Below are 13027 nucleotides of genomic sequence, written 5' to 3' on the forward strand. Positions count from 1 at the left end.
GTTTCTCCCCCATTGAATTCAATGGGGAAAACTGAACCGCCATGGCTTGGAAGGGCGCCGTGGGTTGAAAATGCGTGCGCATCTTTGTAACCAGGTTAGGCTGTATTCACACCTTAGGGCGGGTTCACATCTGCGCCCGGTCTCCGCTTTCGGGTTTCCGTCTTCTGCCACGAGAAACTGGACAGGAGACGGAAACCCAGCGGTCAGTTTGCAAACCCATTCACTTTAATGGGTTTGCCAAGTGACCGCCCGTGAGCGTCTTCTGCTTGTCCGCGGCATGCAGGACTTGGTGTTCAGTTAAAAAAACTGTTTCGCCACGGACAGGCTTTCAAGTGAATGGGTTTGAAAACTGACCGCCGGGTTTCCGTCCCCTGTCCAGTTTCTCGGGGCAGAAGGTGGAAACTCACCGGATTGGCTAAACCGGACACCGGCGCAGATGTGAACCCGCCCTTACGAGGCTCAGTTGCAGATTAATTTGGATTGTTACAGAAAAAATAGCAAGCCGTGTACGCCGCCATCACCTATATATAAATTTAAGGGTATTTGAGAACTAAATTATTGGTGGCCTATCCTTTAGGATAGACCATCAATATCAGATCAGGATGGGTCAGACACCAGAGTCCCCAACCGATCCGCTGTTCAAAACAGCTGCGGCACTTCCACTTCATGGTCCTTGTGATGTCATAGGATCAGTCAGTTTGGAGCTCAGTCCTATTCAAGTGAATGGGACTGAGGTGCAATACCAATCACAACCACTATACAATAAACAGCACTGTGCTTGGTAAGTATCGAAGAGGTCGTAGGACTTGTCCAAATGCTGCCGTTTCTACAAACAGTTGGTTAGTACTCATACCTCCCAACTTTTGAGCAACAGAAAGAGGGACAAAATGTGTGGCCCACATAGCATGCCACAGCAAATTTAGCTCCGCCCACTTTTATGATGACTCCGCCCATTCTTTCATTTTCCATGTCCCCCGACACAGTATAATCATCCTACAGTCACCCGTACATTATATGTCTCCACATTGTAATGTCCCCTCCAACTGCCCCACAGTATTAAGTCCCTCTCCTGGTGCCCCAGTTTAAACATGAAACTGGATCAGCTGGAGGGGGACATTAGCAATGGGGGTAGTTGGAGGGAGCAATAAATAAATGGCAGATGAAGTGGGACATTAAACGGTGGGCAACTAGAAGCAGAAATTAAACCGTAGGGGTAGCTGGAGGGGAACATTATACTGGGGGCAACTAGAGGCAGACAGGTCCCCCTCCAGCTCCTCCCACGGTTTAATGCCCTCTCCAGTTGTCCCCCAGTTTAAGTGCCCCCTTTATCTGCTCCAATTTATGTCCCCTCCTCCATCTCTGCTCCAGGTTTCATCTCCTCCCTCCATTTCTCTCTGTTTCATATTTTAGTCTTGAAAAACCCCTTTAATAGAATCCGCCATGTGCCCCTGGTGTCAGTCGCGCAATGGGTCCATACCGGCATCATGGCCCCACCAGATAAACTGATTCTGGGACCACCCACCAACAACCCCTAGAAACTAGGCCATAGTACCCTTCAATATGTGGGTGCCTTATGCTGGAACATTATTGTGTTGGAATCTGAATCCTCCGGAGGATCAACTGGTCTCAGGTGGGCCAGTCCGACACCGTGTGTGTATGTGTATGTATATATATATATATATATATATATATATATATACACGAAAAGTATTACATTGCTATTAAATGATATTCAGGAGCGGTTGTTTCTATGGTAACCTTAGCCGCAAGAAATATCAAGGTAAGAAGTGGGAATAAGTCTCTAGAGCCCTCAGTATTCTATCTGTGTTTCTGTTATTGTTTCTTCTGTCTCATGCACATATCTGTATGTGGGGTCTGTATTCCAAAATACAGACCCCATGCACTAAGAGACCGGGTCTGCAAGGGACAGAAGTGCTGCGGTGGGTTACAGTACAGGGCATAAATAAATCTCCGCCAGGTGCTGCAGAGTTGTGCCGCTGGGGCCACATGGGTTGGATATACACACATCTGTATGTGGCGTCTGTATTACACTGTTCCGAAATACAGACACCTTGTACTCTTGTCTACGTGGGACAGAAATGTTGGGTGGGTGTGGGGCAACACAGTGGCTCAGTGGTTAGCACTGAAGCCTTGCAGCGCTGGAGTTCTGAGTTTGAATCCTTCCAGGAACAACATCTGCAAGGAGTTTTTACCATTCTACTAAGACATACGGATAGGAAAAAAATGTACACTGTGATCCCTATATGGGGCTCACAATCTACAGTAAAAAAAAAAAAAAAAAAGTTGGGTGGGTAAAAGCCACCTGCAGTCCCTACCCTTAATATGTGATATTAACAAATTTCATCCACATGGTACCGAATTTTGCCATATGGAAATTGACCTGCGTTGTGGATTTTCCACTGTACCTGTAGCGAGGCAAGGTGAAGTCCATTTTGTCTGCAGCAATATCTATATGTTCCCATAGACAAAAATTCTTATAAGCACAACCATTTCTGTTAATTTCAACACAATTATGCTCTGCTGTCAGGTGGGCAGTCCTCGTCTGCCTGCTCCAGCTAAGGACCGCCCACTTGACAGTAGAGAGTCTGATTGTGCTGAAAGCAACAGAAGAGATTACTCAAGAATGGTGGAGCCTAGAGAAAAAATTCCAACTGCGCCGGAATCTCTGAAGCGACAGTTATTGAATGATCCAAACAGTTGGAGGTGGTTAATGGTCTTCTTTAAAGATCTTCTCCACCGCCCGTTGATCAGCTGAATGAACGTTAATTCCTTATTATTACCCAGTGCAAACATGCTGTCTATTCAGTGACATATGAGCAAAGGTGTATAAGGGGAGGGGTCTGACAAACTATTATTCATTAAAACCCTTCCCAATAATTTGTAATTTGAGATTTCAGGATCAATTTTAAAATCCAGTTTCCGATCATTTTCCAGCCGAACCCGATCGTGAAATTTGCTCGATCGCCGATCGGAATCCAATCTTTTCGGATCCCGATCGCTCAACCCTAGTCAATGTTTCTCTATGGGAAAAGTCACTTTTAGGATTGAGCCAATCTTAAAATTTCAAAATCCGATTTCCAATCATTTTCCAGCCGATCTCGATCGTGAAATTTGCTCGATCGCCGATCGGAATCTGATCTTTTCCGATCCTGATCGCTCAACCCTATTTGTATAGTGGAGATGAAAGTAAAGACAAGTGCCAATAGATTTGCTACAATGTCAGCACTCATTACAGACAAGAAATCTGAGTAAAGAAGCCACGGTGACAAGGATGAGATTACATCCCATACTAGAAGACTAGAAAAGCCTTTACCAAGACAGAATCCATCCTTGATATTAAATATGTAACCCCTACACAAGGGTATGAGCCATAAAATTTGCAATACATAATTGTTCCATCTGGAGGTGAACTGACCACCGATTGTAAGAACAGGGGCCCTTTGTACCCATGTCTGAATGGAGCGTTGAATGGAGGCATGCTGACGCAACATTCATCTATATGGCCAAAGGGAAGCCAAGGACAGCGCAGTCCCATAGATTCATTCCATTTGGACAGGACTACAAACACCCATGGGTCAGATACTTATTGGCTGGTGGACAGATGGTAAATTTGTACGTTTGGCATGGCCCCTTTAAGAGCTAGTGACTAAACCAAATTATAGAGCAGGTTCAAGTTTTTCCTGTCTGATGGAACAGGATCCTATGGGCTGGAATTATATGTTTTACTATCATAGGCCTAATGTTGTTGATGTTCCCATGAAGTGGGATCCTGAGCCCTTCCTCCTCCTCTACATTTATCCAAATCTGTATAAAAGTAATATCCAGCTCCATTGACGGTATGTTATGATCACCCCATGCACCTCAGTGGTATCATTAACATGTTCTTCAAGAGAGAACCCGTCCTTTAATTTTCCTTCCCTCGGGAGAAACCTGGCATCTTGAGCTGACACGGCAGTCTGCGTCCAGGTAATGACATAGTCTGGGTCCTGAGGACGCTCTCTATGGCTATGGAGCAGACATGTTACTCTGTAGACAGCGGTAATTGAATGCCAGCTGTGAATACCTGATGGTCAGCAGTTTGTATGCCCATTACATTCACAGCGGATACAAAAATATAGTGTGACCTGCTGTGGCCAATGAAGGGGATGAGAGCAATGGACATTTATGGTAGTAGAGTGATGGAACAGATGGATCCCCCACTGCCTGCGTCAGTTGCCATTGACTATAATTAGGGCTGAGCTGATCTTGAGATTTCAGGATCGATTTTAAAATCGGATTTCCGATCATTTTCCAGCCGATCCCGATCGTTAAATTTGCTCGATCGCCGATCGGGATCCGCTCTTTTCCGATCACTCAATCCTAACTATAATGTAAAAAACACGATGGTCACTTCCGTCATGTTTGTGTACTTTTGTAACAGATGAAAAGGTTCTGCATCCAGGACTTTTTCTTTCGTCATAAAAGTAAAAAACATGACACCACTCAGGCTGGGTTCACACCTGCATTGTGTCTCCGCTGGGGGATTGCGTTCCCCATTCCACTTTAAAAATGTGGAGAGAAAAGTCCTACTAGCAGCGCTTTTCTCTCTGTATTTTTTTTGCCTTTTTCAAGTGGAAACCCGGCGGACGAACCCATTATAGTCTATGGGGTCCGCTGGTTTCCACAGGTAACCGCCTTTTTAAGCAGATTAGGTTTCCATTCAGGAGGGTCCCCAAGCGGACCCCCCCAAGTGCAGTTGTGAACCTAGTGTCAGATGAAAATCCTATTTTGACATTAAAAAAATGGATCAATTGACTTCTATTGGGTCCGTCCGGCTGTAAAAATGCTGATTGGCAACTAAGGGCGGGTTCATACCAGCGCCCGATCTCCGTTTTCAGGTTTCCGTCTTCTGCAGACAGGAGACGGAAACCCGGCAGATAGTGTCCGTGAGCGTTTTGTGCTCTCCGCGGCGAAAGTTTGTTTTTTTTTTCTAACCGGACACAAAGTCCTCCATGTCCGACTTTGTGTCCGTTTTTAAAAATACGGTTTCGCCTAAAGGTTTGTTAAAATGTTCAGGATTTTTGTACTAAAACTAGAGGTGGCCCATAAAAGTAAACAGGACAGTTGTCGCTACGCCTCTTTTTTTACACTAGTATCTACTCCTGGTTTTGGTATTGAGAGAGTGTAAAGGGTGTGGTCTGGGAGGACAGATATGTTCCAGCCAGGCAGCTAAAGGGTGTTTGGTAAAGACCCACACCAGGGAGGTCTGCTGACTAATCAAGGCCTGATATTAGGTTGTGTGTAAGTGCTAGGAGCTGGGGCACCACACTGACAGAGCTGACCTGTCCAAACAGAACCTACAAACCAGGTACTGTGCCACCTGTTGTTGTTACCAGAGCAAGAATCTGGCAGCCAGGCACCTGTATAGTCAGGGGACAGGGTCTTATGTTTAGTTAGTTCTCAGCCGAGAAGGCTTTTGTTTTGTTTCTTTGTACCTCAAGTGAAATAAACACTGAACTTCAGTGTAACCCAGTCTCTGTGTCCAAGTTTCCTGCACTGCTTGAAAGATTCCCCACAGTATCTAAAACCTAAATATGAAAAAACACCCATATACAGACACTAAAATTTGGCCATATTAAAGTATAGAAAAATCGCACTTACCACTGAATTTCTCAATGTCGTGCTTTGCGGTACTTGCCGATGCAGTAAAGCTAATTCAATGACCTAGGCGATATTAAAAAAAATCCTGGAAACATGACCTGGTGAGAACTGGAACGTATTCTGAATCACCAGATCTGGTCTGCCTAGTATTTACAGGCAGGTTCTCATTACGAGATCTGAAGCCGAACCATAATAAAATGGAGTTTATAATTGATCTCGACAATAGGTCATTAGCATTGACAATTAGTTACAAAACAAACAAGTCACACAGGAGCAAATAGCAATTGCATAAATTATTGTCATGCCAGAGTCTTAGTATTATATGAATGAAGTCATGTGAACAATTCCAGGGCACATAGATCCCACAAATATCACTTATTGGTTACAGTTTTCTAGACTTACCATTCTGGGTCACCTGAAACGCGTGGGAACAACATAAGTCTTACAATGTCTCCTAAGTACAGAACTCCAAAAAAGCAATACCAGCCAGGATCTTAGCTCCGTCGCTATCAGATGGGTGTCTGCTGCTTGTCTGGGTGTTTCTAGCTGCTTGGCATAAGACCTAGAGATGTAACCTTTTCCCTAATGTTCTTCCCAGAACAAATATTTAGTCTTACTGGTAACATCGCATTTGTTCTGACAGAAGAAACCCAAAGGTCAGAGGTTCTGAAAACAATCATAAAACCCATAATTGTCAGAACATTCAGAGGAACCAGGGAACGGATGACGCCCTGAAAAAGTTCCATATAACAAGGTATGTCATTTACCAATGGTAGAAATATCTAACAGAAAGCATCTAAGTATTGGTGGTGGATTCTCTGAATCTATTAGTCTATGTGCACACAATGCATATGTGGTGCAAAGTGTTGGAATCCAATTTTGCTATCCCTCTGTCCCTAACCCAGCATCAGTGGAGAATTCAGACACCCTCATACACATCAGATAGCCATAGACATTGATGGAATAACATTGTTAACTATAAAGTTGTTAGGAGGTCACATGGTGGCTCAGTGGTTAGCACTGCAGCCTTGCAGCGCTGGAGTCCTGGTGTTCAACTCCCGCCAAGGGCAAAAAAAAAAAAAAAAAAAAAAAACATCTGCAAGGAGATTGTATGTTCTCTCCGTGTTTGCATGGATTTCCATCCCATATTCTAAAAACATACTGATAGGGAAAAATGTACATTGTGAGCTCTATGTGGGGCTCACAATCTACATTAAAAAAAAAAAAAACTATAACTTTGGTATAATAGGGATATTTAAAGAGGACCTTTCACCACTTTTGGGCACATGCAGTTCTATATACTGCCAGAAAGCTGACAGTGCGCTGAATTCAGCGCACTGTCGGTTTTCCCGATCTGTGCCCGGTGTGAAGAGCTTACGGCCCGGTACCGTAGCTCTTCTATGGTCAGAAGGGCGTTTCTGACCATTAGCCAGAGACGTCCTTCTGCCCAGCAGCGCCAATCGCGCTGTGCTGTGGAGCCGGGAGGAACTCCCCCCTCCCGCTCCTGATAATGCTCGTCTACGGACAAGCTGTGTGAGCAGAGGGAGGGGACGTTCCTCCCCGCTCCACAGCACAGCGCGATTGGCGCCGCGAGGCAGAAGGACGTTCCTGGCTAATGGTCAGAAACGCCCTTCTGACTATAAAGCGCTACGGTACCAGGACCGATAGCGCTTTACACCGGGCACGGATCGGGAAAGCCGACAGTGCGCTGAATTCAGCGCACTGTCAGCTTTCCGGCAGTATATAACACTGCCTGTGCCCAGATATGGTGAAAGGTCCTCTTTAAAGTGTACCTCCGATTACAGAACAACTTTCCATAAATGAGTAGTACATGTGAATATAAGAAACTTTGTAATATATCTTATTTAAGAAATCTGTTTCCTTCTCTATATATTAGGCTGTTCTCCTAATCTTCACTCAGTCGGTTTGTTTATATAGAGTCTGTCACCTATGCATCTCACACACAGAAGTCTATGGAGTTCGGTAAAGGATGAGGCTGCTAATTCATTTATTGTCCAATTCTGTTCCGTGATAGAGTTTAATGTTAAAACTTATCAGCAATCTCCTCCTCCCCTCTCCATAGATTTCTATGTAAACATTTTGATAAATGGAGAAGGAAACAGATTTCTTTAATAAGATATATTACAAAGATTCTTATATTCACCTGTACTATTCTTTTATTAAAAGTTGTTTTATAATTGGAGGTACGCTTTAAGGGTTGGTTCACACTAGCACTTGTATTCCATCCGGAAGGGGTCCACATGGACAGCCCCCAGAGGAATCACCATGCAGGCAGTGCGCAGCAAGCACACAGAGCCGTTATAGTCTATGGGGTCCGTGTGCTTTGACAGCACATCGCTTGCAATTGCATTCCGTCTGGGGGCTGTCCATGCGGATTCCTTCCGGTTCTCCCCCTAAATTGAGCATAATTGGTTTTGGTAGGCCCACCACCTTTTTGTCTTGGGACATTCCCAAATTTTCCAGGACTGTTTCCTAAAATTAGAGAATGTCCCGACAAATTTGGGCAGTTGACAATAATGGCTATTGGTCGGGTTCACACATTGCATACTTTTTGTGGATTTTCAGTCTAAAATGAAAACCTCAATTGTGCCACAATGTTCAGTACTATAAGTGAATGGGGTTTAGCAAGACAGCATATACATGTAGAGCAGAGTCAAGACATGACACTTATTTTCAAGGGCATATCCATTATTGTATAACAGGTCACCAAACCAAAAATTCTGAATTTTTTGCGCCAAGACAAGAGCAGATGTGACCTTCTCTGTAGCCTTTGATATGTGATAATCTATGTGTACCATTCATACAATATACACTGAATGTCCACTTTATTAAAGACACCTTAGAATAGCACACTAGTGCACCTCCAATAGTCTTCAAAACCGAAACAATTTATTGTGGTATACACAGATGTCATCTACAGGTCAGAGGACCAAGGGTGTACATGGAAAATTCCCCGCACCGTTACTCCATCCCCACCAGACTGAATTGTTGACACCGGACAAGAAGAGTTCAATGATTTATGCTGCTTGCACCAAATTCTGACCCTCCTGTCAGCATGGCGCACCAGAAATCTGGATTCATCTAAGCTGGAGATGTTTCTCCACCGGTCAGTGATACAATTTATGGCCTTATTTACTCACTGGAGTCTTAGATTTCTATTAACGCTACTGGAACTGGTCGCCCACTGTTACAGCTCATCTGTGCCAAGGAACGATGAGTTGTGAGCTTGGACATAATAGTTGGAGCATTGTATTTAGCTGCGGTGTGCTTGACTGTGCACCAGAATTATTCCTTCTCTAACTCTTTTGGTCTATGAGTTGTTTACCTCAATGGATTTCCTCTCTGCATGTTTTTCTTCAGTCACACCATTCTCTGTATACTCTCCACACCGTACCCCAGACTTCTCCCGAGTTGCACCACTTCTCTGGAATGCTCTACCCCGGACAATCAGATTAACGCCCAATTTATACAGCTTTAAGTGCAAACTAAAGACACATCTTCTCAGACAGGCCCTAAACACTTGGGCAGTTAGAATCCCTAAAACCAACCCCCATCTGTTCATACTTCCCGCTTTTCCCTTAACAAACACAACCCCACTGAACATGTATGTGTATGGGGGTGGTTAGGAAGAATGGCTTTCAACGCAAGAAGCATTTGCCAGTCAGCCATTACATGTTGATGGCCATCTTCCTGCTCCTCACCACTTATACTACAAGCCAACATTAGAATAAGAATAAATCAGGGGCCACACGGTGGCTCAGTGGCTAGCACTGCAGCCTTGCAGCGCTGGAGTCCTGGTCAAATCTCACCAAGGGCAAAAAACCATCTGCAAGGAGTTTGTATGTTCTCCCCATGTTTGCATGGATTTCCATCCCATATTTCAAAAAGACATACTGATAGGGTAAAAATGTACATTGTGAGCTCTGTGTGGGGCTCACAATGTGCATAAAAAAAAAGAATAAGAATAGATCACCATTTACACTAAGTAGGGTGGCTCAGTGGTTAGCACTATAGCCTTGTAGTCCTGGGGGTCCTAGGGGAGTTTGGATATTCTCCCTTGATTTGCATTGGTTTCCTCTCGCACTTCCAATGTAGATTGGGAGCCCTCTATGGGACAGTGACTGTCAATGTCTAGTACTGTGAAATATGTTGGTGCTATACATGGAAGAGATAAATATAGACACAAGACATATAACCTAGTGAATAGCTGACTTTTGTATAACTTGGCACCGCTGGATTAATAAAATGTGACTATAATTTGTGTACAGAACAACTGGTGTGTGGCAATACAATGTTACATAGACCGGAACCCTGGAATACCAAAATCAGACATTTACTTTCCTTGGGCCTCATGTACACAGCCCTGCAGAAGTTTTATACACAGTTGTAATAGGTCTTTCATTGCAGGGTAGTTAATGGGACCACCTTCACCGTACTTCCATATACTTGTACCGAAGCTGTAGGAGAGACACAAAAGAAAAAAAGAACAAAGAACCAACAACCATCACAATGTCCTGAACCCAAAAACAAAGCAAAACAGGCTGGGGAGGAACATCAAGAAAAAAAGAGTGGGATCTGTGTTCCCCAATAAATAGAACAAGAAAGGATTTTTCTAGCTTATTTCATTGGGGGTCTGGAGGACAACGCCATGGGAGGTCTTAAAGAAGTCCTAGAGGGTGGAAATTATACAGTCAGGTGAGCAACGTAGTACATGGCCACTGGCAGAAGCTTACAACGTAACCCGGCACTGGCAGAGGCCACAGAGTGGATCTGTTAGAATTTGGGAAAAGTGCGGACAGAGGTCCAGATGATAGCCTTGCAGTCCTGGGCGATGGAAGCCTGATGCCAAAGAGCCCAGGAGACTCCGAAAGATGAGCCTCCCTGATAGCAGGCCGAATCCACCTGGAGATGGAAGCCTTGGAAGCAGCCAAGCCTTTGCGAGGGCTTTCCAGGAGAACAAGCGAGAAGTTCGGACGACAGAAGGGGTTTTTGAAAGACAAATAGACTTGGAAGACTCATTGACCGGATCTGGTAAAGCAATGTCCTCGCTGATGTGAAAAGGAGAAACCACCTTTGGCAGGAGACTATGGCAGACGGAGTACGACCTTGTCCTTGTGGAGAATCAGAAAGGGGATCAACTGGGACAGCGTAGCCAGCTCAGAGACCCTTCGGATGGAAGGGAAGGCAACTTTCCAAGATAGAAGGCGAAGAGAGATCTCCCACAAAGGCTCAAAGGGGGGGCCTTGTGCGTCTCAAGTACAAGATTGAGCTCCTTCAGTTTCACTGGAGGACGGTAGGGAGGAACGCAATGTGTCAATCCCTGCAGGAAAGTCTTCACCTGAGGTCAGAAAGCCAGGGTCTTCTGAAAAAAGGATGGAAAGGGCAGACACCTATAAGAGAAGAAAAACAGAGTCCTTGGTCTAAACCAGATTGGAGGAAAGCCAGGATTCTAGGAAGGGGCCTGGAACATGCAGTCATCAGGTAATCTGGGAAGACAACCATTCCAGGGTTTCCACCGCAGACTGTTTAAGTCTGGAAATTTTGCCTATGGTCCAGGAAGGGAGGCCGTCCAGTCCAGAAGGAATTCGCCAGAGAGGGGCCAGATTTCTAGCCGATGCACTGCACTGTATTAGATTAACAATTCAATGCAATGATTTGCTCAATGTCTCTGCTACATTTGTCCGAGTATGTTCAGTGGTGTCGTGGGTCTGATTTTTGGAGACTCCATGATAGATCTGTGTTCTAACCGATCCTAATGGATTACGATTTACCATTTTAAAGGGTTAGAGTTTATCTTGATAAATTTGCTTTATATGGCTTCCATAATTTCCATTCACTTCTATTGGAGTTACAGAAACAGTGGAGAGCGGTTTTGGCAAGTCCCATCCTGGTGATCAGGACTTCCGATCAGTTACTTTGTCTCAGCTGTGTTTTTCCAAGGTGGGAAGGAAACCATTGAAGTCAATAGGAGGCTTTTTTTTCAGCACTGAAATTTCTCACCATTTTCCTCCGTGTGAATGCACCCTTACAGTGCAGTAATTCTGACAAACTGCAGCATGCAGTCATCAATCCCTACAATCCCTATCCTCCATACATTATGGGAGGACCAGATTTCGAAAAGGATCACCGCGCTCAGCCAACAGTCATATAATATTCTTTATTTTCAATTAGAGGAACACACTACGCGTTTCGAACACAACGCTCTTTTTCAAGTGTATAAGCTTGACTCACTAGTGTCGAACTCGACTAGTGAGTCAAGCTTATACACTTGAAAAAGAGCGTTGTGCTCAAAACGCGTAGTGTGTTCCTCTGATTGAAAATAAAGAATATTGTATGACTGTTGGCAGAGCGCAGTGATCCTTTTCGAAATCTGGTCCTCCCATATTGAATGACACTAAAGGTGGTATGGATCCTGCTGTCTCGTCACCTGGGGCAGAACCCTCCCTCCTCAAGTGGTTCAAAAACCTAACTAATGGTTGTGTTATACAACCTTGCAAGGTGAGAAGCTCTCATACTACTAATAGAAATTTACCATACGGTACCTCACCATATGCAGCTCGGTGCTGTTCTCTATTTTTGTCTTATCCTCCATACATGGTCTCTTCTCTTCAATTATATTAATGGAAGGACCTTATAGACTGGATCTCTATTGCTCTGGTGATGCCATTGCTTTATGGGATTACAAAGAGTCCAATGGTATCTGCAAAGTGGCTCTAAATGTCAGATTTTACTTAACCATTCTATATCCATCTTCTTCCCTAAATCTACAATCCTGAAGAATGCTGCACTGTACCATAGGAACATATCACTACCCTGTTTCCCCCAAAATAAGTCATCCCCCAGAAGTAAGACATAGTAGAGGTTTTGTTGAATTGCCTAATATAAGGCACCCCCCAAAAGTAAGACATCCCCCAATAATAATAATCTTTCTGCACAAAGATTGTATGAAGAAAAACATTGCAGCTGGCTGAACACTGTGCGCGATGTTCCATGTGCACAGGTATGCCGGCTGCTGACGCCGCTGCGATATGTTGGATCCACTGCTCCTGCTCCTGTAGGATGTAGCTGGGAGATGCCCGCTGTACATACACTAAGCATCATATGCGGCGGGGGGTCTACTCTCCCGGCTCATCCCACAGCAGGAGGAACAGTGGATACAACTCACGGTATCACAGCAGAGGCAGCAGTGGTCTTCCTGTGCACACGGAGCACCGCACACAGCGTTCAGCCGGCTCCAATGTTTTTCTTCCTAATGTCTTTGCACAGCTAGCACATCTCAGCGTAGTGCAGTGGTGGCAGCAGCACACTAAAATAAAATAAGACATCCTCTGAAAATAAGACATAG

Source organism: Leptodactylus fuscus, chromosome 7, assembly GCF_031893055.1.
Source record: "Leptodactylus fuscus isolate aLepFus1 chromosome 7, aLepFus1.hap2, whole genome shotgun sequence".
NCBI classification, from domain to species: domain Eukaryota; kingdom Metazoa; phylum Chordata; class Amphibia; order Anura; family Leptodactylidae; genus Leptodactylus; species Leptodactylus fuscus.